Source organism: Heterocephalus glaber, unplaced genomic scaffold (assembly GCF_053883595.1).
Source record: "Heterocephalus glaber isolate CG9 unplaced genomic scaffold, H.glaber_assembly_v1.0 deba00000347, whole genome shotgun sequence".
NCBI classification, from domain to species: Eukaryota; Metazoa; Chordata; class Mammalia; order Rodentia; family Bathyergidae; genus Heterocephalus; species Heterocephalus glaber.
The window spans coordinates 30591400-30618141 of NW_028258143.1; the positions used below are offsets into that span (position 1 = coordinate 30591400).

At 38.8% G+C, this 26742-nt stretch overlaps 1 long non-coding RNA gene and 1 pseudogene across 1 annotated transcript in view; one reads left to right on the top strand and one right to left on the bottom strand.

The window, feature by feature from the left end:
* The window catches only part of LOC110344279 (uncharacterized), a 42058-nt gene extending 25740 nt beyond the window's left edge, over positions 1-16318 (top strand). The window contains exon 2 of the long non-coding RNA XR_015446440.1: positions 15747-16318. This is a non-coding gene — a long non-coding RNA (uncharacterized LOC110344279). The remainder of the gene's footprint in view (positions 1-15746) is intronic.
* On the bottom strand, positions 7320-10199 carry LOC101715835 (protein mono-ADP-ribosyltransferase PARP8 pseudogene; annotated as a pseudogene).
* Positions 16319-26742: the final 10424 nt, after the last annotated feature.

Here is a 26742-nt window from a genome sequence, read left to right on the forward strand (position 1 = left end):
TTCTCATCCAATTCAGTTTATGACCAGAATCATGGAAATTAAGTTCATGAACCAAGGTACATATAATATATATGCTGTCTTTTAAGTGGCTGCTCTTGTCTCCTTTGTAAGGTGGGGAGGGTTGGCTAGGCTAACTTGGTTAGGGTGCCTGCCTGGTTTATCAGCTTTCTCTTGCCTTGTTGATTTCTCCCTCAGTAAAGTTTTGACTCTTTCTGGTCAGGATTAGCTAAAAAGTCCAATGAGGTCTTTTCCTGTTTTATAGGTCCCTTTCCCCTACATAGGCATGGGCTGTTATTTGAGACATGAGAGGGAACAATGAGGCACTTTTGGGTGAGAAGGGAGACAAACTTGTGGAAAAATGATGGGCATAAGTAAGCAGGAGCTAGCCAGGTGGGGGTGAGGGGTGGGCTGGCATGTGTAGTGGGCACAAATGGAGGGCCTGTAAGTACCAGCTTCTGCAAGCTTCTATGACAGCTTCCTGTGGTGGGGCTGCACCAAGCTGGGTCTTGTTTCCTACTGGCACAGTGTGGGGTTTCCCTGGTAGAAGGAGGAGAGGAGGGCAATTAGGATGGGGCAGAGAGCTTTAAATTTCTGAGAAAGGAACTCTTTTTCCACCTCTCATTTTGATGCAAAGAGTTCTCCATAAAATGTCTTCATAAAAGACAGCCTGGCTCCCATTCACAAGGGAGTGTTGCTGAAGGTCCTCTTTGCTCAATTCTCTTTATACATACCTAATGCTTACTCACTTGGTCAAATTCTCTGAAATTCCAGATTATTCCTTTTGGGATAACCTGTCTAGAAAAAGAAATAAAAGCCTTTGGGGGCTTCCTGTCTAAGCAGTCTGCTTTGCCATTTAACCAGATATCTCTCCTAAGAAAACACTGGTAGTGGCAGAGGTCTCTGACATGGAAAGTGTTTTATTTAATGTGGTGGAGTCTGATGACTCCACTGTTCTTTCAGACTGCTTCATGAAGAGTGTGACATTGTAACCAGCACAGCAAAATAGAATTTTAAAAGTTAGATTTTTTTCTTGTAGAGGTAATTAATTTCTCCAAACTTCCTCCTGCCAAGAACATAACCAATAACCCCTCCTCTTCTCTGACCTAAAGCAGTGATGGAATACAGTATGCAGAAGCCAGCACCAGGAGGAAGGAGCCCAATTTCCTCTCCACAAGAAAGGAATCAGTGAGATGAAGATAGCTGGAAGTGATAAAGCAAGCCTGCTCTCTCTGTGTGGCCCTCTTCCCTCTGCTCCTCACTTTCTACCCACCTGTGCACAGGGAGGTGGTTTGAGGCAAATGGGCCACTCTGTCTCCTTGGAGGTGAGCATTAAGTGTTTATAACCTAAGTGGCCAGTAACAAACATGAGAGCTTTCAGAGCAGTCATACTTCCTCACACTTACACCACAGCCTGTGTTTCTCTGTGAACTTTAACAATCTAGGCAGAGAAGATTCTGTCACTGCCCTTTGAGAAGAGGAAGCAGAGAGAGAAGGGATTGCAGACTTGACTTCCCACCACATGCTAGCCAGTGTTGGTAGAAGTGGGAAGGAACTATGTTTTCTGGCTCCTAGAATGATCTCTAAGCCTCTGGCCACTGACACTGCCTTTCAGAAGTGGTGCTTGTGATTGTGATGTGTGATCATGCAGGGGTTATGTCGTGTTCTGCTCTGTTTACAAAAGTGTGATTCTAGTTCCATATTTATTTATGCTTATCACTGTTAAAATATTTAAAAGAGAGTGATACAAACTTTATAAGAATGGTTGCAATGAAAAATTTTGATTCTTAGGGATATAAGGTCCAACTGTTGAGTACTTTTTTTATGTGGAATAGCTTGCAAATGTTTAGGCATGATGACAGAGCATGTGTTTTGGGCCTTGTAGAAGGAACAGTGATTAAACAGGTTTCTGACAGTTTCATCCACCTGGTAATCTACTCAAAGCCAGGTCCTTAGCTCTCAGGGCTTGGGAAGCCTATATGGTAGAGCTCCCGAGGTTGGCTTGGACTTAGCTCATAGGAGGGACTGGCACCACAGAGATGCTAATTTAATGATGCATTGTAAGGACTGCAATCACCAGATCTTCTCATCTCTCTGATGTCCACATTTTCTTCTTGTAGTTAAGTTATAAATGAGTCTTAAAGGGTATGTCTGATTTGGTGTATATGAACTTCAGGGAGTGTGAGGCCTTCCCTGCTTCTTGAGGCTAAGCTTGCCAGTCAAATAAAACACACTTTACAGAGTCAGCATCTACCCAGGAGATGGTGCATAGGGTTACCAGTAGTCATCCTGTTGTCTAAATCTTGAATGGCCATTGGGATGTTTGCAGAAGAATCAGGAATAACACACAACACTTAGCTTTTACAATTATGCAAGTTCCTCCTTGTGCTGCTGTTAGGACGTCTAAGGCCTGGGTCTCCTTAAAGCTGGTAAAGGGGCCTGGGCTTTTCAGCATATCCTGGAATCCAAATTCTGCAAAAACCCATTACCCCTAGAAAGGCTCTCAGCTGTCTGACATGTTTTGGCAAAGCGAAGTGCAGAATGGGTTGGTTTCTCTCTGAATTTAGTTTCCTTTTGCCCTCAGAAATGAGCAGCCCTAAATAAGTGACCTGGGACTGACAGATTTGGGCCTTCTTCTGGGACACTTTATAACTTTAGGAGGCTAGAAAGATGAAAAAAAATTTTTTTCATTAAGTTTATTGGTACATTTTAGGTATACAATACATTTACATTTATCATTGGGTGCTTGTACCTGTACATGATGTATCTTGGTTCTTATTTTTTCCCCATTGCTTGTGCTCCCTTCACCCTCTCCACTCTTCCCTGTTTACAAAGACTTTGTTTCCAATTTTTCCTTTTCTCATAATTTTCCCTATCTATTCTTTCCTTTCCCCTTCCCTACCACTTCCCCTTGGAACTTTTCTTCCTATTTCAAATTAATAATTATTCATTTTAATCATTTTAATCCTTATTTACACTTTGTTTCTCACACTAGAGAAACTATTTGGTGTTTACTCATACGTGTCCTATTTATTTCACTTAAGAGTATGGCTTCATTATGCATCCATTTAGCTATAAATGTCTCTAGTTATTCTTTCTTTATGGCTGAGTAGTACTCCATTTTATGAAAAAACCCCACATCTTCTTTATCCAGTTTCCAGTTGATGGGCAATTGGGCTGTTTCCAAGCTTTAGCTATTACAAACTGTGCTGCTATAAACATGGAGGCACATGTATTGCTGTGGTATGATTCTTTTAATTATTTTGGGAAGATACCCAGCAGGGGAATAGCTGGGTCAAATAGGACTTCCAGTCCTAGTTTTTGGAGGTATCTGCATACTGATTTCCACAGTGGTTGCACCAGTCTGCACTCCCACCAACAATGGAGAAGGGTTCCTTTCTCTCCACACTCCCACCAGCATTTGTTATTGGTTGATTTCTTGATAGCAGCCATTCTTTCTGGGATGACTGGAATCTCAATGTTGTTTTCATCTGCATCTCTTGAATGACCAGTGATGTTGAACATTTTTTCACATGTTTATTTGCTGCTTTTACTTCTTTGTCTGAGAAATGTCTGTTCATTTCAGATGCCCATTTTTGAATTGAGTCTTTGAATTTGGGGTTCTGATTTTTTTCAGTTCTTTATATATATACTAGATAGTAATCCTTTGTCTGAGGTACAGCTGCTAAATTTTTTTTCCCCACATTGTAGGTTGTCTGTTAGCTTTGTTGGTGGTTTCTCTTGCAGTGCAGAAGCTTTTTAATAAGATGAGATCCCAGTTGTTGATTCTTTCTGCTAGTTCCCGTGCTACTGAGGTTTTGTTCATAAAGCCTTTTCCTATGCCAGTGTCCTTTAAGAGTTCTACCTAACTTATCTTCCAGCAAGTTTAGTGTTTCTGTTTCAATACTTAGATCTTTAATCCACTTCGATCTTAGTTTAGTGCATGGTGATAGGTATTGGTCTAGTTTTAATCTTTGGCAGGTTGAAGTCCAGTTGTTGCAATACCATTTATTAAATAGGCTATCTTTCCTCCAATGAGGGTGGTTGGCTCCTTTGCCAAAGATGAAGTGGCTGAGTATGTCTGAAGTTGTTTCTGCATTTTCTAATCTATTCCACTGATCCCCGGGTCTGTTTCTTTGCCAGTACCATGCTGTTTTTATCACAATAGCTTTGTAATATAGTTTCAAGTGGGGATTGTGATACCCCCTGCTATGTCTCTGTTGCCTAGAATTACTTTTGCTATTCTAGGTCTCTTCTGGTTCCAAATCAATTTTTGGATTGTTTTCTCTAGATCTGTGAAATATATTGTTGGAATTTCAATCTGCATTGCATTGAATCTATATAGCAGTTTTGGAAGTATGGCCATTTTCACTATATTGGTTCTTCCTACCCAGGAACAAGGGATGTCTTTCCATTTTTTTTATATCCTCTTAGATCTCTTTCTTTCAGAGTGCTGTAGTTTTCAGTGTAGAGGTCTTTTGCTTCCTTTGTTAGATTGATTCCTAGATATTTCACTTTTTTGGGATGCTATTGTAAAAGGAATTGTTTCCCTAATTTCTCTCTCAGTTAGTCTGCTATTTGTGTATAAGAAGGCTATTTTTTTTTTTTTTTTTTTTTGTACCGGGGATCGAACTTGGGACCTTGTGCTTGCGAGGCAGGCGCCAGAACCACTGAGCTAAATCCCCGGCCCAGAAGGCTATTGTTTTTTGAGTGTTGACCTTGTATCCAGCTACTCTACTGAATCTGTCAATTAAGTCTAGAAGTCTTTTGGCAGAGTTTTTTGGGTCTTCTATGTAAAGTATCATATTGTCAGCAAATAATGACAGTTTAACTTCTTCCTTTCCTATCTTTATTCCTTTTATATCTTTCTCTTTTCTAATTTTTGTGGCTAATGTTTCCAGAACTATATTGAACAGGAGTGGTGATAGTGGGCATCCTTGTATATGATGTGTCTTGGTTCTTGTTTTTTCCCATTCCCCTCCCCTCCCTTCACCCCCCCATCTTTCCCTATTTACAAAGACTTTCTTCCCATTTTTTTCCTTTTCTTACATTTTTCTTTTCCTTTCTTTCTTTTTCCATATCCCTCCCACTTCCCCTACTCTTTTAGACCTTTTCTTCCTATTACACAATATCAATTATACATTTTAAATTTCAGTATCAAGATTTAGAGGACATTACCCAGATTTTACAGAATTTAAAAGGATATAGAAAGCATATTACAAAAATCTTTTTTGAAATAAATTTGACAACTTCTAAGATGTACCTTGGAAGACAAATTAATGAAACTGACTCTAGAAGAAATATAAAATTTGAATAGCATCTATTAAAGAAAGTATATTCCTAGCTTGAAAACCTACCCACATGAAAACAACAACAGGATCATATACATTTTAACTGATGAATTTTATCAAACATTTAAAGCAGAAAAAAGAAGGAACACTTCTCCCCTCATTTTAGGAAATCAACATTGTGCTAATTCTAAAACTGGATAAAGATAATAGAAGGAAAAAGTATGAACATAGACAACAATTTGTTTAACAAAACAATTAGAAGTCAGATCTGGCAGGATGTAGAAAGTGGTTTTGTTATAGGGATGGCAGTGTTGGCTCAGTATTGGAAGATCCACCCCCGAAGTCATCATTTTAACAGAGGAAAGGAAAAAGCCATATGATCCTATCACTAGTTGGAGAAAAAGTATTGGACTAAATTCTACAACTGTTCATGGTCAAAGCTCTTAGGAGACTAGAAGTAGAACAGAACCTTCTCAACAGAAAAAAGACATGTACTCCATACTTCCAGCAAAAATGCCTTATATGAATGAAGAAGATACAATGATTTCTCCCTAAGGTGGGGAACAAGGGCAGATATCCCTACTCTTTATCTGACAATTAAACTTTGAAACATAGGCCCACACCAAAAGAGTCTGGTAATAAAAAGAAACAAATAGCATAGGATTGGCAAGGTAGAAATAAAATCTTTATATGTAGATGAAATGATCATCTACAGAGAAAATACTAAGAAATCTCTAGGAGCCCCTAGAACTTGTATTTGAATTTAGCAGGATTAGAAAACACAAGGTATATATAAAAATTCAGGTCTATGTATACTTGATATAAATGAAGAATTGGTTATTGAAATTTAAACGTTATGTAGGAGTACAGAGGACCTAGAAAAACAAAAAGAAAAAAATAAGTGTTTGAAGACATTTATTACCTAATTTTAAGACTTCTTCTAAAGCTACAGTAATCAAGGCAATGTTGGCATAAGGAAAGACATATAGATCAATGGAATAAAACAGAATCTAGAAATAGAACCACACATATATGGTCCATTTATTTTTTGAAAGATTATTCAACATTAACATTTTATAGAACATAAACTCAATGCAAGAACAGAGGAAAAGATAATGTTTTCAACAAATGGTACAAGAACACCTGGTATCCATCCATATGTAAAAAATTAATGTCAACCCTTTATTTCCATACATAAAAATAACTTGAAAGGATCCATGAACCTAAATATGAAAGACTAAAACTAAAAAACTTTAAGAAGAAATTATAAGGGAAAATGTTCATGAATTTAGGGTAGGCAAGAACTTCCCAGGATACAAAAAACATGATGTATAAAAGAAAAAGTTGATCAATGAGATTCCATCAAAATTTAGAACTTTAAAAGACATCATCAAAAAAATGAAAAGTAGTCCTTAAACAGAACATATTTATAATACATATAAGCTATGATCAGAATATATAAAGAACTCTTACAGCTCATTAATAGACAACCCAGTTAAAAAGTAGACACAAGAAAATGATAAATAGCCAGTACAGCACAAGGAAAGGTGTGCAACACTAGAATCAGAAAAATACTAATCAGTACAATAATAAGATCATATTATATACTCATTAGGGAGATGAAGTTAAAAGTTTTAAAAGAACAAATGTCAGCTTAGGTGTGAACCAGTTAGAACTTTCTAATACTGCTAATGTGAATGTAAAATGATAAAACCATTTTTGAAAACAATATAGAAATTTCTTGTATTACTGTTAAGAAACAACAGTTCTGTTCTTTTTTGCTTTGTTTTGTTTTTTCAATCTGTTTATTGTGTATGCAACCCAATCTTCAGTTTAAGTGCTGTTTTAATTTTATTACTAGATTCCATAACCCTACAACTGATAAATTTTATACCACTTTAGTTATTTAATGAGATACTTAGAAATGCTAAGAAAAAAAGTTCGTATTCAAAGTGTTAAATTTGTTTATAATAACAATAAATTATTTTGTCATCTTCTTCAGTTCAAAATCCAGCTTTGAACCCGAGGCTTTCAAATCACATTAATTAATGGTGGTCTTTTAACCAGTAGCAGTTTGGTTGCCAATTACTTGGAGGATCTCTTTGTGAATGCCACCTTCTTGTGTATTAATACTTGCACCTCCCACTTGGCCATCTTCATAGACAAAGAAGAACTGTGTGCAGACATGATCCATGTTTGGGAAGACCCATATCTCTCCATGTTTGTGTAGGTCTGGTGAAGTGATCACTTCTCATAAGGCTATGCATTTTAAGTTATGGCTTTGCAGGAATTGGGATTGCTGTCCTTTCTTCTGTGACTGTGATGCACTGCTGCTTTTACTGCTTGAAGCGGGCTTGTCCTTGGCTGACACCGTCTGCTTCTTGTTCATCCCTGAGTAGCCAAATGATATGCTTGACATTGGACTAAGATAGATCCTACTCCCATACATTGCACCATGAAGCTGCAATCGTGTATTAGAGGCGACAACCAGACCATTCCTCAGGATGGAGTGCAAGTTCTCAATGTGTGAGCCATGAAATGCAAAGGTGCTTCCAAAGAGTTTTTTAGCAGCTCTAAAATTGGATTCTTTGGCTGGTGAACTGCTGAGAAGAAGGAACTGGTGTGGAGTATGCATAAACTTCAATTGCCTGTTGACTGGCAGTTTCACAATATGTGACCTATTACTTGAAATAACCCATTGCAGTAGAGGATGTGCAAGGGGGTCCTGTTTATCCATCTGCTTCTTGATTTCCAGATATGGTGCTTGTGTCATTTCTCTGATGGAAGTTATGCTATCCAGTGCTTTCATTACTCGATCATAGTTTTTCTTCCTGGGGTTAAAGGCCGACATCTGAGGATCATTGGGATCTACCACAGAAGGATATGGCTTGAAAATGACAACTTTTCTAGGCGATTCCAATGCAGATCTACACATGGACACTAGTAGATCCACCACCTGAGCTCCAGTCACTATTTCATCAGCAGCTTCATTCATTACTCCCAGGGTTTGAAAAGCAAACACACATAGCTCTCGTTCACACACAGTAGGCCTAAGCATGGGGTCATTTTGAAATATGTATAGCTCATCACAAACCACACAGTACTCATTCAATACAGGGATCTGCTGCTCAGCAAATTCAATTTTCTGCACTAGGAAGCCGCGGTCTCATATTGGAATGCATTTTGTACCATTTGGAGCAGGCTGGGAAGATGAAGATGAAGATGGTGTTAAAATGCCAATAAGCCCTGAGGTAAGAGAGAGCCTCCTGCCCTCCGCAGTAGGTTCCTTGAAAAGCTCAGTTTTGGATGCCTTTGGGGTGCTGGAGTAAGACTTGCTGAGCAATTTGTGATTTTTCAGTCCATACAACTCCTCCATTCTAAGATTGCTGGAGTATGATCTGCTTAACAGTTTGTGGGGCTTCAAGTTGGCGGTGTGCTCGCATTGTGAGTCTCCTGAATAAGATCGAGTCAATAGTTTATGCGACTTCAGAGGCAAGAAGTCCTCTTGCTTAACAGCAGCAGGGCAGGGACAGTTCAAGAGTTTGTGCGATTTAATTGTCATCGCCTGCTCAGCTCTGGGATCGCTGGACAGGGAGCGACCAAAGGTCCTATGTGACTTAGCGGAGCACACGTCGTCAGCCTTGACTGTGCTGGAACAAGTCCTACGAAGCAGCTTATGTGTCTTGGAGATGCCATCTTGCTCAGATTCCAGTTTGGATTTGCTTTTGCCACAACCAGGGGGAGGATAACTTGGCGACCTGCGCAAGATAGAAAATAAATGCAAGGGGGACTTAACTTTCTTCTCTGACAGCTTCTTACTGTGCAAGCAATTGGACTTTTCTTTGCTCTGTTTCCACTGCTGTGTAACAAATGTCTGCATGATTTTTTTCAGCTGATGTCCCAATCCAAATCGCTCTTTTGTGGAAATCTGAAAGACAACAGTGGGCACTGGGCCATTTAAATACTGTGTGAGTGAACAGTGGAGTCGGACAATTATAGGTTCTGTTCGAATTACTTCCCAAGCCACAGCAATCTCTTCATCAAGAAAGCTCACATCAATATGCAGATCAATATCTACATCGTCAATGGCTCCCTGAGAGAAATTGCATTTGAGCCGTAAATCTCTCTCACCGCTGATAAATCGGCTTCCAACTGAGGGTGCTTGTGCAGTTCCCCATCCTAGTTCACCTGTCCTCCATAACAGAATTCTTCTGAATCATTATCCCCTTCAGAATCTTCTTCCACTGTACTAGTTTGTCTTGACTCCTCCCCATTTTCCTTTTGCAGTTTGGATTTTATGGATAAGCAACAGTTAATGTCATTTGTTTTTCTTAATTCTGTTACTGTCCTATGAAAAATTGGTAGAATTGGCTCTGTTGTAACTAGTACATCTTCAGCATTTTCTGAACTTGACACATATGTATTGTCTGGGTAATCTTCAGATACATGTACTGAGTAGGATACACTTTTAGGGCCGCCAACATAGGTGAAAGTAAAGGTGGAGTCTGAGTATCTGCAATCTGCAAACAGGCAGTCCTTCTCGGCTCTGGACTTCTGGATCACGACGTCGATATCCTTCTGAATTCGCTCTTGCCTTGAACACATCCCCATGAAATAAATCCCTCTGGCCGAGGCAGGGGCTGAAGGCGAAGTGGTTTCGGAAGTGATCCCGGGTGACAGAGGAGGTGGCGGCGGAGGAGGTGGAGGAGGGGGAGGTCGGCTTTGCATTCCCAGTTGTGGCTGCCCAGTTGCCACTCGCTGCTGCTGGATTCCAGTTTCCTCCCCTTCTGACAATGGATGGCGCCGGCACCGACTCTCACTTTCTCTCTCCTCCGCCCCGAGGAGCGGTCGTGGTGGGCAGAGGCGGCCGGGAGGCCGGGGAGCGAGGGGCGAGCTCCGCTCGGGCTCATGCGCGCAACCCCCCCGCCCCGCGGCCGCACGCCGGCCTTGCACACTGGCGCCCGCGCGCTGCGGCAGAGCTGAGCCTGCTGCAGCGCCGCCCGCCGCAGACCCTCCGTGTCTGCCACCCTCTGCCCGTCACCCCAACAGTTCTGTTTTTAAGTTTTTACTTAAGAGAAATGAAAACACATGTTCACAATCCCTTATCTGAAATTCTTGGGACCAGAGGTGTTTCACATTTTGGGTTGAAATCCACTTGATCTGCAAAGAGGATAGCTACTCCTGCTTTTTTCTGGGTTCCTGTTGCATAGAGTATTGTTTTCCACCCTTTAACTTTCAGTCTATGAGTTTCTTTTGAATTAAGTGTGTTTCTTGTATGCAGCATATTGTTGGATCTTGCTTCTTGACCCATTCTGCCAGTCTATTTCTTTTGATTGGTGAATTTAGAACATTAACATTGATGATTATAACTGATACATATTGACTCAACATTATCATGACTTTTTCTTTCTGTTGGATTCTCCCCCCTTTGCTTTTAATTTCTTGTCATGCCCGATGGACTCATTCTGCTGGGGTTCCTGGGGTTGTGATCCTCATTGTCTTTTTGTAGGATATTGTCTAAAATTTTTTGGAGTGCTGGTTTGGTATTCATGAAATTCCTAAGGTGCTGTTTGTCAAGAAAGTATTTTATTTCTCCATCAATTTTGAAAGATAGTTTTGCCGGGTACATCAATCTGGGTTGGAGGCTGTTTTCTTTTAGGGCTTGAAGTATGTCACTCCAAGCTCTTCTTGCCTTGAGGGTTTGTGTTCTGAAGTCTGCTGTGATTCTGATGGGCTTTCCTTTGTATGTGATTTGTTTCTTTTCTCTAACTGCTTGTAGAATTTTGTTCTGTTAGGATTCTGGAATCTTAACTATTATATGCCTATGTGTAGTTTTTTTGATCAAGGCTATTTGGAGCCCTATATGCCTCACTTATCTGTATGTCAAGTTCTTTTTCCTTGCTTGGGAAGTTTTCTACTATCACTTCTGTGAACATTTTTTTTTTTTTATGTTGTCTGCACTCCCTCCTATTTCTTCCTTGACTCTGAGCAGTCTTATGTTATTCTTCTTTGCATCGTTTAGCAGCTACTGGATTGATTTCTCATGGTCCCTTACTATTTTAAAGCAATTTTTTTCTCCCTGGTCACTAATTGCAATCTTATCTTCTATATCTGAAATTCTGTCCTCACATTGGTTCATTCTGCTGCATAAACTTTCAGTGGAGTTTTTAATCTGGAAATCTGTTTGCATCTGTTTTATGGATTCCATTTGCTTCCTACGTTGGGATTCCATCATGTTCCTTAGCTCATCTATTTTTTAAAAAATCTGTGTCCAATCTATATTTATTAATCATTTGTTGCACTATGGGCACAATGTCTGCTGTTATGTGAGAAATTATTTCTGATATCATTTTTTCCAGGTCCTCTTTTGTTGTTAGTTCAGGGAGTCCAGGTTGTTGAGTATCAGATTGTTTCATCTCGTTTCCCTTTGGGGTTGCCTTAGGTGATCTGGAAGTCTGGTTTGGAGACTTCTCATTTCAACAGATACAGCCTGCTGTGCCTTTCTTGATGCAACTTTTTGCTCACTCGGTGGTCTTCAATTCTCAGCAAGCCACTGAGCAGCCTTTTCTGTGCTGCTCACCAGTACACTAATTCCTGGGTTCAGAAAGGTGGCCTTCTGGATCCCTGACCTGTTGTCTGGGTGGGCTTCTGGCTGGGGCCTGTGGAAACTTGGAATGGTATCTAGGTGTGCCTATGGCTAGGGCCTCTATGTAGCTGTTGTGTGGTAGGGCCTTTGGCTGGGGGCTGTGTACCCCAGTTCCTGTTGTGTGAGCAAGCTTCTGGCTAGGGCCTTGTGCACTTACTGATGGTATCGGGGAAAACCTCTGGCTGTTGCTTGTGTGCCTGTGCAGCTGAAAGATGAAAAATTTTAAAGATCATTGAAGAGGAAACAGATAAGTTGTATGGTCCTGTGTATACATTAAAATATTAAATTTTAGTTGAAAATCTTTGTAAAGTGAAAAATCCAGGTCCAGAAGACTTCATTAGTAAATTCTGAACATTTAAGGGGAGAGTAGTATCAACTTTACAAATTCCTTCTCAAAAATAGAATGAGAGAGTATTTTCCAACTCATTTATTAAGGTCAGTATTACCCTGATACAAAACCAGGCAAAGAAAAGAAAAGAAAAGAAAAGAAAAGAAAGCTAGCAGAAAAGAAAGCTACTGACAATATTCCTCATAAGAAAAATATTCTAAAACGTTTTTAGTGAATTTGATTCAACAATATATTGAAAGAATAAACATTATTATCATGCATGGTTTATATGAGAAATTCAAATTTAATGTTTGAAAATCATTCACCACTTTTCACTATATTATCACACTTAAAAAGTAAAATTGCATGACCATTTTAAAGCATACCAGGAAAGAATTTGATTCAATAACCATTTGTGATAAAAATGGTAAATTAGGAATAAAAGAGGAAGTTCTACAACTGATAAGAGGTGTTGACTCAAAACTTACAGGTGACATCATATATAATGTTGAAAGTCTAAATTCTTCTCTCAAAGTTCAAATAAAGGACAGTTATGACCACTCTCAACACTTCTTTTTAATGTTGTATTGGAAATTTTAGCCAGATTAATAAGACAGGAAAGAAATGAAAGGTATCCAGACTGGAAATAGGGCATTTTACAGGTGATTTTTTTCATTTAGGTAGAATAGCCAATGGAATTGACAAAAAAGCTACGTTTTTGCTAATAAATGAGCTTAGCAGGGTTGCAAGTATAAGATCAACATACAAAATCAGCTGTCTGTATATATTTGTATATAATAAAAGTAATCAGAAATTGAAATGTAAAAACCATCTCACTTATAATCATATAAAAAATATATAATACTTAGAGGAAAGTAAGACAATACACATGCAAAACTTGTATGGATTGATAACTACCAGACATTGGTGAAAGAAATAAAAATACCCTAAGTATATATGGAGGGATATATCACTTTAATAGGTTGTGATACTTGACATTCTTTTATTTTCCTTTCTCCAGATTGGAATCTTGCATACAAAGAACTTAAATTCCCATGCTTAAGTTAGCTCTACCTCAACCTCCTGAGTAGCTGTGATTACAAGTATACACCACACCTGTCAAGACTCAATAAAAAGCCTGTTCTTTTCACAAAGATATTTAGGTTCCACACAATCTCAAAGAAGTCTTAGTGGGATTTTTTCTTGTGAAAAATGACATGCTAATTCTTAAATTTATAATTCTTCAATTCAAATTATCTAGTATTGCCAAAACAACTTTGATAAACAACAAAGTAGAAAGGCTCTATAATTTAATGATGTTGTAAAGCTGCAATAAAAAAAACAGTAGAAATAGATGAGTAAATCAATGGAACAGGGTAAATAAAGAAGTAGAACAATTGATTTTGATAATGGCACAAAGAAAATATAGTGGAAAAATAATAGTCTTTTCAAAAAATTGTCCAGGAACATTTGGGTATCTGTATGGAAAAAGCAACTTTGACCTATCTGTTGCACATAAGAATTATGTAAAAATTAACCTAAATTTATCATAGACCTAAGTGTAAAATGCAAAATTGTAGATCTTATAAAAAATATAGGAGAAAATTAAGAGAATCTTTGTTATCTCAGTTTAGACAAAGATTTTTTAGATTGTATACTAAAAGCATGATACAGAAAAGAGATTAATAAAAAAACTTCATATAAATAAGAATTTCTGCTCTTTGAATGGTATTGTTAAGAAAATGAAAAGACAAGACACAGATTGGGAGAAAATGTTTACAAATCCACAAATCCTATGTCTGATGTAGGACTTTCATCCATATAATATAAAGGATTTTCATCATTCAATAATAAGAATACCCAAGTAGCATATTAATAGCTTCATTAGTGAATTTTTCACCATCCCCTCCAGTCTTTGGAATTTTTAGCAGAAAATCTCTAGGAAGAATCTTTAAAAGTTTGTCATAATAGGGCCAGGGATTTAGCTCAGTGGCACCACGCCTCACTCACAAGCCCAAGGTCCTGAGTTAGATCCCTGGTACCAAAAAATAAAGTTTGGTGTAATTGAGACAAAAAGTTCTAAATCTGTCAGTCCAAATGACAAAATATATGCAGAGATGTTCTGAAAGAGGATTTAAAGATGAATACAGGGCAAGGGGGATCCATGGAACCCAAGCAAAGGACCTGGAAGATGTTCAATTCCTTCTTCCCTGGGGATAAGAAGGGTGTTCTAACATAGTTTGGCATTAGGGTTTAGATCTAGAGTGGTGATGATGAAGTGTTTGGAGACCAAGTGCCCAAAACACAACCTCAAACCCACTTATTAATCACAAAGTGCCAACACTGCAGTTAAACCTGAATACTGAGGCTTTAGTTTAGAAAAAACAACTCATACATTAACATCTTTTGTCTTAAAAGAAAAACACAATAACATGAGCTTTCATTTATCAAACACTTTTGAAAGTTCAACAAATTAGCCACTGTTGATCTAGAATGTCCCCCAATGTCTTCATATTTTCAGAGGTAGAGCATTTTGAAGGTGATTGATCATGGGGGCACTGTAATCATCAGTAGATTAATCCCCAGATGAGTTCAGAGCTAAATGTGTTATTAGGAGGTGGGTCTCGGTTGGAGATGGGTCTCAGGGGTGTGAGCTGGAGGAGTGTACTGTATCTCCCTCTCCAGCTCCTCCTTCACTCTCTGCTTCCTGGTTGCCATGATAGGAGCAGCTTTTCTCCTTGACATGCCTGTCCACCATGCTGTTTCTGTGTTTGAACCTGTCAACCATGGACTGAAACTTCTGAAAATGCGAGCCAAAACAAACCTCTCCTCCTTTAAGATGTGGGTTGGGTATCAGGTATTATTTCCCAGTGACAAGGAAAGTGACTGGGACACATAGTGATAAAAAGAGACTGGGATTTTGATCTGAGTCCCTGCTCCATCACTTTCAAGCTGGGGGCTTTAGGCAGGCTGTTTAACCTCTCTGGGGTGCCCTTGCGATCTTTTAGCAAGTTATATAAGGAGAAGCAGTGGTGAGTAAGCTGATGTTGTGTAGCTTGGGCTCTCTACAAAGGCAAGATAGGGGTGTTCTCCTTCTAGGAACAATCCCAGAGCTGCTTAGTTGCTGGCTCTGGGAGCTGTTCAACAGTATGCTGGATCTGCTGGGTATTCCTATGAGTATGTTCTTAGGGGCATCCTTACAAAGACTGAGGTGATGCATGGGTGTGTTCAGAAGATAGAGCTTAGGCGATGGAGCTGAAGGAGTGTCCTGGGCTGGGAACAGAAGTAAGGTGCTGCGGAGCAGTTGGGGATGAAGTAGAAGCAAGATCATGAAGGGCCAGTCATGTTTGGGAAACTCGGTTTCACTTAATTTCCTTATTCTTTTGAGCATATACATGGTACAAAATTTAAAAGATAGAGAAAGTGTATTGAAAAGTAGTTCCCTCTCACCCCTTACCTTTGTTGCTTTTTACTTCCCTTTCAGAGGCAGCCATGCTACCAGGATCTCAGATGTCCCTACAGAGACACGCCATACAAATCCAGAAAACCCTTCTGCAGGACACATGTATCATTCTGGAGACTGGCCACACCTTAATGTACCATGTGACATTGCAGGAGAGTTGTCCACTGTGAGCAGTGGACACTGTGAGCCTACTAGGTCTGCTACCTCTGGCTGTCTGCTTCCTTGGAGTTACACAGAGCCTGTGCCTCAGGACACAAAAATCATGCTTTGTGTATTTTCATGGAACTCTTTATTGTGAAATACAACATTAAGTCAGCTAAGTGAATTATTATATTGTCTACACAGGCCTGGAGAGAGACCCTTGCCCACACCTCAGAAGGCCTAGCTACCCTCCTTCAACCACAGATCTTCCCTCATGGACTTGGTGTCTATTCTACACATGTGGCAGTTACTTCCTGCTCTATTTATACTTTTCCACTTAAGAAGTCATCCTTCTACATTATACCATGCTGTCAGAATTCTCTGAGACTGACTTTGCTCCCTATTTTAATTGTGGGATTTGTCTTTGTTGAATGTAGCTTATTCTTGTTGGATGTTATTGTGTTCTTGTTTTTTGTTGTTTATTTTGTGTTCTTTCTTTTTTGTTATTAAGTATATATACATTGCCATGATTGCTCTTATATTCCTTATAGGTAAGAAGAATGGGTATGTCTGTGGGGCAGAGTGGCCATCAGCCTGGGAGTAGAGGCTTGGTGCACACCTGGATAGCTAGTTATTCTGGAGGGCAGCACACCCTCGGAAAACTGGTCCAGGTGCATATCATACTTGACAAAGTATTGTCATTGTTCTCTCACTTTCCCCAGCCCACGTGCTGCCTTGGCTGAGACTGAGATCCTTAGCCCAACTTAGGGCTAAGGTGTGAGAATTAATGAATGAATGAATGTTGATGGCCAGTTTTCCAGGGAAGTACTGTAATAATACAAAACTTAGGTTGTTCTAACAAGACAATTATATATATAATTTAAAAAATTTTGGCAAATATTCTACTTTTCTATGGGCTGCAAGATCTACAAAGATAGCCTACCAAAATATCTACATATGGGTGCATGCCCTGCTGAGGTCCTGAGTCGCACAGATGATGCTGAATCAGCCTGCTGCAGACAGGCAGGTCTGCCCACGCCCTACTGAGGTCCCGAGTCATGGGGATGATGCCGAATCACCCCGCTGCAGACAGGCAGCCACTTGGTTCCACACTACAAAGATGCAGAGGACACCAGACCAAGGTACTGAGTCCCACTGCTCCCGGCCCAGAGGTAGGGGCTTCTGAGCCGCCATCCCACTGCTCCTGGTCCAGAGGAAGGGGATCCCGGTCACCATCCCTCCCGATGCTCCCAGCCCACAGAAAAGGGCTTTTGGGTCACCATCTCTACCACTGCTCCGACCCCTGTCCCATCTCTCCCAGCTCAGAGGAGGTAATCTGTGCAGGTGCTAACAGCTCTCCACCCAAGTCGAAATGAAAAATCATGTAAATAAGTCTTAAAACCAGATTTCCAGATCACCTACAGCAACCCCAAAGGGAAATGAGATGGAACACTCTGATACTCAACCACCTGGACCCACTGAACTGGCAACAAGAGGGGATCTGGAAAGAATGAAATCAGAAATAATTTCTCAGATAACAGGAGAAATTGTGCCCCTAGTGCAAGACATGATTAATAAATCTAGAGAGGAGCTCAGGAACATGATGGAATCTCAACATAAGAAACAAATGGAATCCATAAAACAGATGCAAATAGATTTCCAGGACATGAAAAACTCTACTGAAAGTCTACACAGCAGAATGAGCCAATGTGAGGACAGAATTTGAGATATAGAAGATAAGATTGCAATTAGTGACCAGGAAAAGAAAAATTGCTTCAAAATTATAAGGGAACATGAGAAATCAATCCAGCAGCTGCTAGATGATGCAAAGAAGAATAACTTAAGACTGATTGGGCTCAATGAAGAAACAGGAGAGAGTGGAGGTGACATAAAAAAATCTCTTCATAGAAATAATGGCAGAAAACTTCCCAAGGAGGGGAAAAGAACTTGACATACAGATAAGTGAGGCATATAGGACTCCAAATAGTCTTGATCAAAAAAAATCTACACAGAGGCATATAATTGTTAAGATTCCAGAAACTCAACAGAAGAACAAAGTTGTACAAAGTTAGAGAAAAGAAACAAATCACATACAAAGGAAAGCCCATCAGAATCACAGCAGACTTCTTAACACAAACCATCAAGGCAAGAAGAGCTGGGAGTGACATATTCCAAGCCCTAAAAGAAAACAGCCTCCAACCCAGATTGATGTACCCTGCAAAACTATCTTTCAAAATGGATGGAGAAATAAGATACTTTCATGACAAAGAGCACCTTAGGAACTTTGTGAATACCAAACCAGCACTCCAAAGAATTTTACACAATATCCTAGGAACAGACATTGAGGATCACAACCCCAGGAAGCAAAGCAGAATGAACCCATCTGGCATGACAAGAAATTAAATGGAAAGGGGGAGAACCCAACAAAAAGAAAAAGTCATGGCAATGACAAGTCAATACGTTTCAGTTATAACCATCAACGTTAATGGTCTCAATTCACTAATCAAAAGAAATAGACTGGCAGAATGGGTCAAGAAGCAAAATCCAACAATATGCTGCATACAAGAAACACACTTAATTCAAAAGGAAACTCATAGACTGAAAGTTAAAGGGTGGAAAACAATACTCCATGTGACAGGAACCTGAAAAAAAGCAGGAGTGGCTATCCTCTTGGCAGATCAAGTAGATTTCAAACCACCACTGATTAAGAGAGACAAAGAAGGACACTACATCCTTGTAAAGGGAAGAATCCAAGAGGAAGAGATGACAATCATAAATATCTATGCACCAAACACTAATGCACCCAAATATATAAAACAAACACTAAAGGACATGAAAAGTCATATACGCACTAATACAATTGTAGTGGAGGACCTCAACACCCCACTGTCACAAATAGATAGATCAACTAGACAAAAAATAAGTAATGAAATACTAGAATTCAATCGAACTCTTGAACAAATGAACTTAACAGATGTTTACAGAGTCCTCCACCCCACAAAATCAGAATACACATTCTTCTCAGATGCACATGGGTCATTCTCCAAAATAGACCACATACTCACACATAGAACCTGTTTAAGTAAGTGCAAAGAAATTGAAGTTATCCCCTGTATATTATCAGATCATAGTGCGATGAAATTGGAGATCCATAGCAAAAGAAACTCAAAAAATTTCATAAATGTGGAAATTGAACAACACACTTCTGAATAACCAATGGGTCACAGAGGAAATTAAAGAAGAAATCAGACAGTTCCTTCAATTAAATGACAATGACAGTACAACATATCGGAATCTATGGGACACAATGAAAGCAGTCTTATGAGGGAAAGTCATAGCAGTGAATACACATATTAGGAAAACAGAAGGAGTCCAATTAAACAACCTGATGCTGAACCTCAAGCTTCTAGAAAAAGAAGAGCAGGACAACCTCAAAGCTCATACAAGGGAGGAAATTATAAAGATCAGAGGAGAAATCAATGCAATGGAGACTAAGAGAATGATGCAAAAACTCAATGAAGCCAAGAGTTGGTTCTTTGAAAGAATCAACAAAATTGACAAACCCATAGACAACCTTGTCAGAAAAAGGAAAGAAAAGGCCCAAATCCATGCAATTAGGAATGAAAAGGGTGAAATTACAGCAGACCCAGCAGAAATCCAGAGGATCATCAATACCTATTTCCAGAACCTATATGCCAATAAGATGGACAACACAGAAGAAATGGACAGATTCCTAGATACATATGAATTACCAAAGTTGAACGAAGAAGACCTAAAAACTCTGAACAACCCAATATCAACCAATGAAATTGAAAATGTAATTAAAACTTATCAACTAAGAAAAGTATCCGGGCTCTGATGGCTTCACTGCTGAATTCTACAAGACATTTAGAGAGGAACTGCTGCCACTACTGTTTAAACTCTTCAATGAAATTGAAAGGGAAGCAATACTCCCAAATTCATTCCTGGAAGCAAGGATCACCTTGATCCCCAAAGCAGAGAAAGACCCAATGGAAAAAGAGAACTATAGACCAATCTCACTAATGAACATAGATGCAAAAATCCCTAATAAGATACTGGCAAACAGAATGCAGAAGATCATCAAGAAGATCATACAACCTGATCAAGTGGGATTCATCCCAGGGATGCAGGGATGGTTCAATATACAAAAATCAATCAATGTAATACACTATATCAATAGAACCAAGGACAAAAGCCATATGATTATCTCCATAGAGGCAGAAAAAGCATTTGACAAAATCCAACATGCATTTATGATCAAAACCCTACAAAAAATTGGAATAGATGGTCTCTACCTCAAACTGATAGAAGCCATCTATGAAAAACCAATAGCCAATATCATACTAAATGGTCATAAACTGAAATCCTTCACACTAAAATCAGGAACAAGACAAGGATGTCCACTATCACCACTCCTGTCCAATATAGTTTTGGAAACATTAGGCATGGCAATTAGACAAGAGAAAAAAATAAAAGGAATAAAGATAGGAAATGAAGAAGTCAAATTGTCATTATTTGCAGATGACATGATACTCTATATAGAAGACCCCAAGAACTCCACCAAAAGTTTTCTAGACTTAATAACCAAATTCAGTCAAGTAGCTGGTTACAAGGTCAACACACAAAAATCAATAGCTTCCCTCTACACAAATGCCAGACTCACTGAGAGAGAAATAGGGCAAATAATTCCTTTCACAATAGCATCCAAAAAACTGAAATACCTAGGAATCATCCTAACGAAAAAAATCAAAGACCTCTTCTCTGAAAACTATGGCACTCTGAAAAGAGAGATTGAAGATGATATCAGAAAATGGACAGACACCCCCTGCTCTTGGGTAGGAAGGATTAATATAGTGAAAATGGCCATACTTCCAAAACTGCTATATAGATTTAATTTAATTCCAATTGAGATCCCAGCAGCATACTTCATGGACCTTGAGAAAACAATCCAAAAATTCATTTGGAACAAGAACAGACCCAGAATAGCAAAAGCAATTCTATGTAACAGAGACATGGCAGGGGGTATCACAATCCCCAACCTGCAACTATACTACAAAGCTACTGTGATAAAAACAGCACTGTACTGGCAAAGAAACAGACCTGAGGACCAGTGGAACAGATTAGAAGATGCAGAAACAATGCCAGACACGCTCAGCCATCTCATCTTTGACAAAGGAGCCAAACACCCTCACTGGAGGAAAGATAGCCTCTTTAATAAATGGTGCTGGAAAAATTGGGCTTCAACTTGCCAAAGATTACAACTAGACCTGTATCTCTCACCATGCACTAAACTAAAATCAAAATGCATTAAAGATCTAAATATTAAAATAGAAACTCTGAACCAGTTGGAACAGAGGTTAGGTAGTACCCTTGAAGACATTGGTGTAGGAAAACATTTTATGAACAAAACCTCAGTTGCCCGTGATCTAGCACAAACAATCAACAAATGGGATCTCTTCTTGTTAAAAAGCTTCTGCACAGCAAGAGAAACCACCAGCAGGGTGAAGAGACAACCCACAATGTGGGAAAAAATCTTCACCTCCTCTTCCTCAGACAAAGGTCTACTATCTCGAATCTCTAAAGAACTTAAAAAGATCAGACCTCCCAAATTTAAAGACCCAGTCCAAAAATGGGCAGCTGAAATGAACAGACATTTCTCAGATAAAGAAGTAGAAATAGCAAATAAATACATGAAAAAATGTTCAACATCACTGGTCATTCGAGAGATGCAAATGAAAACAACGCTGAGATTCCACTTCACTCCAGAAAGAATGGCTGCTATCATGAAATCAACCAATAACAAATGCTGTCGTGGCTGTGGGGAAAGAGGAACCCTGCTCCACTGCTGGTGGGAGTGTAGACTGGTGCAAGCACTGTGGAAATCAGTATGGAGATACCTCAAAGAACTAAGACTGGAAGTCCCATTTGACCCTGCTATTCCACTGCTGGGGATCTTCCCCAAAGAATTAAAAGAATCATACCACAGTGATATATGTGCACCCATGTTCATAGCAGCACAGTTTGTAATAGCTAAAACTTGGAAGCAGCCCAAATGCCCATCAACTGGAGAGTGGATAAAGAAAATGTGGGTTTTTTATAAGATGGAGTACTACTCAGCCATCAAAAATGAGAAATTAGAGACATTTATAGCTAAGTGGATGCACATTGAGGCAATACTCTTAAGTGAAATAAATAGGACACAGATATGTAAATACCAAATAGTTTCTCTGGTGTGAGAAACTGAAAGTGTAAATAAGGACTAAATGTATAATAGGTCATGTGAAATAGGAAGAAAAGGGGCAAAGGGGAAGGAAGTGGGAGGGCTAGGGGAAAGGACAGAATGGAATGGGATTAATATGAGAAAATGGAAAAATAGGTAACAAAATCTTTGTAAATAGGGAGGAGTGGAGGGGTTGTTGGGAGGGCTGGGCAAGGGTGAAAAATTAGAACCAAGAGAGACTATGTAAAGGTGCAAATTTCCAATGATGAATGTCATTATATTGTATACCTAAAATGTACCAATGATTAGAATGAATAATCGATAATGTAAAATAGGAAGAAAGGGTCCAAAAGGGTAGGGGTAGTGGGAGGGGCAGGGGAAAGGAAAGAAGGGAAAGGAAAAATGATGAGAAATGGAAAAAATGGAAATAAAGTCTTTGTAAATAGGGAAGGGTGGAGGGCATGAAGGGAGGGCTAGGAATGGGGAAAAAATAAGAATCAAGATGCATTATGTAAAGGTACAATTCCCAATGAGAAATGTAATTGTGTTGTATACCTGCAATGTACCAATAAAAGAATTTAATAAAAAAAAAAACCCCAAAATATCTACATATGAACATAAAGATGTATTGTAGACATTTATTACATCCTTGTTAGTGATAGGGTAGAATTAGGAGCAAAATGAAGGTCCTTCATTAGGTAGTAGTTAAACTCGTGGCATATCTGTGCTATGGAAAACTATGCAGTTATAAAGATTGTGATAGTTTTATATATATACTCATGGAAACATGTTGAGATTGTCTTTTTAATAGCTTTATTTAGATATAATTTATTTACCACATTTTACCCATTTAGTATACAATTCAATGTGTTTTATTAGTATATTCACAAATATGTGCAAAATATCACCACAGCTAATTTTAGAACATTACCATCACCACAAAAAGAAACTCTGTCCTCTTCAGCTCTCACTCTCTCATCTCCCTATACCTGTCTCTGAGTCCTCAGCAACCACTAATCCACTGTCTGTCTTTTCAGATTTCCCTATTTTGGGCATTTCTATAAATAGAAACACAATATGTGAGGTTCTGTAGCTTTTCTTTCATTCAACATGCTTTCAAGGTACATCCATGATACAGCATGCATTTTTTTTTTGTATTAAATTCTTTTATTGGTACATTGTAGTTATACAACACAATTATATTTCTCATTGGGAATTGTACCTTTATATAATGCATCTTGGTTCTTATTTTTTCCCCATTCCTAGCCTTCCCTTCACGCCCTCCACCCTTCCCTATTTACAAAGACTTTATTTCCATTTTTTCCATTTCTCATTATTTTTCCTTTCCCTTCTTTCCTTTCCCCTGCCCCTCCCACTACCCCTACCCTTTTGGACCCTTTCTTCCTATTTTACATTATCGATTATTCATTCTAATCATTGGTACATTTTAGGTATACAATATAATGACATTCATCATTGGAAATTTGCACCTTTACATAGTCTCTCTTGGTTCTAATTTTTCACCCTTGCCCAGCCCTCCCATCAACCCCTCCACTCCTCCCTATTTACAAAGATTTTGTTACCTATTTTTCCATTTTCTCATATTAATCCCATTCCATTCTGTCCTTTCCCCTAGCCCTCCCACTTCCTTCCCCTTTGCCCCTTTTCTTCCTATTTCACATGACCTATTATACATTTAGTCCTTATTTACACTTTCAGTTTCTCACACCAGAGAAACTATTCGGTATTTACACATCTGTGTCCTATTTATTTCACTTAAGAGTATTGCCTCAATGTGCATCCACTTAGCTATAAATGTCTCTAATTTCTCATTTTTGATGGCTGAGTAGTACTCCATTTTATAAAAAAACCACATTTTCTTTATCCAGTCTCCAGTTGATGGGCATTTGGGCTGTTTCCAAGTTTTAGCTATTACAAACTGTGCTGCTATGAACATGGGTGCACATATATCACTGTGGTATGATTCTTTTAATTCTTTGGGGAAGATCCCCAGCAGTGGAATAGCAGGGTCAAATGGGACTTCCAGTCTTAGTTCTTTGAGGTATCTCCATACTGATTTCCACAGTGCTTGCACTAGTCTACACTCCCACCAGCAGTGGAGCAGGGTTCCTCTTTCCCCACAGCCACGACAGCATTTGTTATTGGTTGATTTCATGATAGCAGCCATTCTTTCTGGAGTGAAGTGGAATCTCAGCGTTGTTTTCATTTGCATCTCTCGAATGACCAGTGATGTTGAACATTTTTTCATGTATTTATTTGCTATTTCTACTTCTTTATCTGAGAAATGTCTGTTCATTTCAGCTGCCCATTTTTGGACTGGGTCTTTAAATTTGGGAGGTCTGATCTTTTTAAGTTCTTTAGAGATTCGAGATAGTAGACCTTTGTCTGAGGAAGAGGAGGTGAAGATTTTTTCCCACATTGTGGGTTGTCTCTTCACCCTGCTGGTGGTTTCTCTTGCTGTGCAGAAGCTTTTTAACAAGAAGAGATCCCATTTGTTGATTGTTTGTGCTAGATCACGGGCAACTGAGGTTTTGTTCATAAAATGTTTTCCTACACCAATGTCTTCAAGGGTTCTACCTAACCTCTGTTCCAACTGGTTCAGAGTTTCTATTTTAATATTTAGATCTTTAATGCATTTTGATTTTAGTTTAGTGCATGGTGAGAGATACAGGTCTAGTTGTAATCTTTGGCAAGTTGAAGCCCAATTTTTCCAGCACCATTTATTAAAGAGGCTATCTTTCCTCCAGTGAGGGTGTTTGGCTCCTTTGTCAAAGATGAGATGGCTGAGCGTGTCTGGCCTTGTTTCTGCATCTTCTAATCTGTTCCACTGGTCCTCAGGTCTGTTTCTTTGCCAGTACAGTGCTGTTTTTATCACAGTAGCTTTGTAGTATAGTTGCAGGTTGGGGATTGTGATACCCCCTGCCATGTCTCTGTTACATAGAATTGCTTTTGCTATTCTGGGTCTGTTCTTGTTCCAAATGAATTTTTGGATTGTTTTCTCAAGGTCCATGAAGTATGCTGCTGGGATCTCAATTGGAATTAAATTAAATCTATATAGCAGTTTTGGAAGTATGGCCATTTTCACTATATTAATCCTTCCTACCCAGGAGCAGGGGATGTCTGTCCTTTTTCTGATATCATCTTCAATCTCTCTTTTCAGAGGAGCATGCATGTTTTAATGTTACATTTCTTTATATAGCTGAAAAACATCACATGACATGGATGTACCCCATCTCATTTATCCATTCATCAGTTGGTGAATATTTGGGTCATTTGTACTTTTGACTACTATGAATAATATTGCTATGGACATTCATTACAGGTTTTTGTGTGGTCATATGTTTTCATTTTTGGGATGTTTGCCTAGAAGGAGGACTTCTGCATCACCAGGTAGCTCTATGGTTCCACACTATTTTCCAAAGTGGCTTTTAACATTTCCATGAGTAGTACATGAATATTTAAATTTCTTTACATCCTTGTCACACCTGTTGTTATCTATTTCATTACAGCCATCCTAGTGGATGTGAAATGGTATTTCATTGTGGTCTTTGTGTTTCCCTAATGACTAATGATTTAAAACATTTTTTCATGTGTTTATTGGCCATCTATGCATCTTCCTTTCAATAGCACTCTGAAGAAAAAATTGCTCTTCAAGTGAAACTAATAAAAGCTCTGTCCTTTAAGGAATAGCTTGAGATCTGTATTTGATAATTTGTTCTGACCCTAGGAGGGCTCCTGTCAGCTCTGTTTTCCCCAGACTCTACCAAAAGCTAGTCAGCCTACAATATAGGCTGTGTCTTTATTAAACCCATGAATCTCTTTCCAATTGCTTTTACTAAAACTTCCATTCTTAACGATGTCCACCCCTCAGCTTGAACTTCTCCTCACTCTGTTCCAAACGAAGTCAATTCTTTTGGGGAGGGATTTAGGAGGTGTCTGTGTAAGGCCTGCATCTCCTGGGCTGTCCCACACCCAGGCCTCTAGTCTGACTCTGTACAATCCCAGAGAGGCACCTGCATTACTGTTTATTAGTTTTATATTGACTGTTTTTGCACACTTTCTTATTTAGAACATTATATCCATCATTTATGTTTGTTTCTAGTGAAATCTAGTGATAAATTTTAGTTATTTTCTTTTACTAATTTGTATTTATTTGTGAAAAATAATCTATACTTTTGTGGTACAGTCTATCAAAACTCTTATAAGTACATTAGATATAGTTTTTAAACTTCTCCTGAATTCAGTGATATTCTTTTACAATACAAAAGAGACACATTTGGGACACTGAGGCTGAATAGGAGGAAGTGCCAAAAGATCTGGCAAAGAAAAAAATGAAAAAGGGAGAAATATTGGCATATCAGAGAGGAACACTCTGTGTTATGAAATGGAAAGATAGAAAAGACGCCTCCATATTGTCAACTATTCATAATCCAGAAATGATGGAACTTGAAAGAAGAAATGAAACTAAACAAATTCCAATAGTGGTCAATGATTATAATAATTCTGTGGGTGGTGTTGACAGAGTTGACCAACATCTAACAAGCTAACCTGTAATCAAAAAACAAGGAAAAATATTATTATAAAATATTTATGCACCTTCTGGACCAAACACTA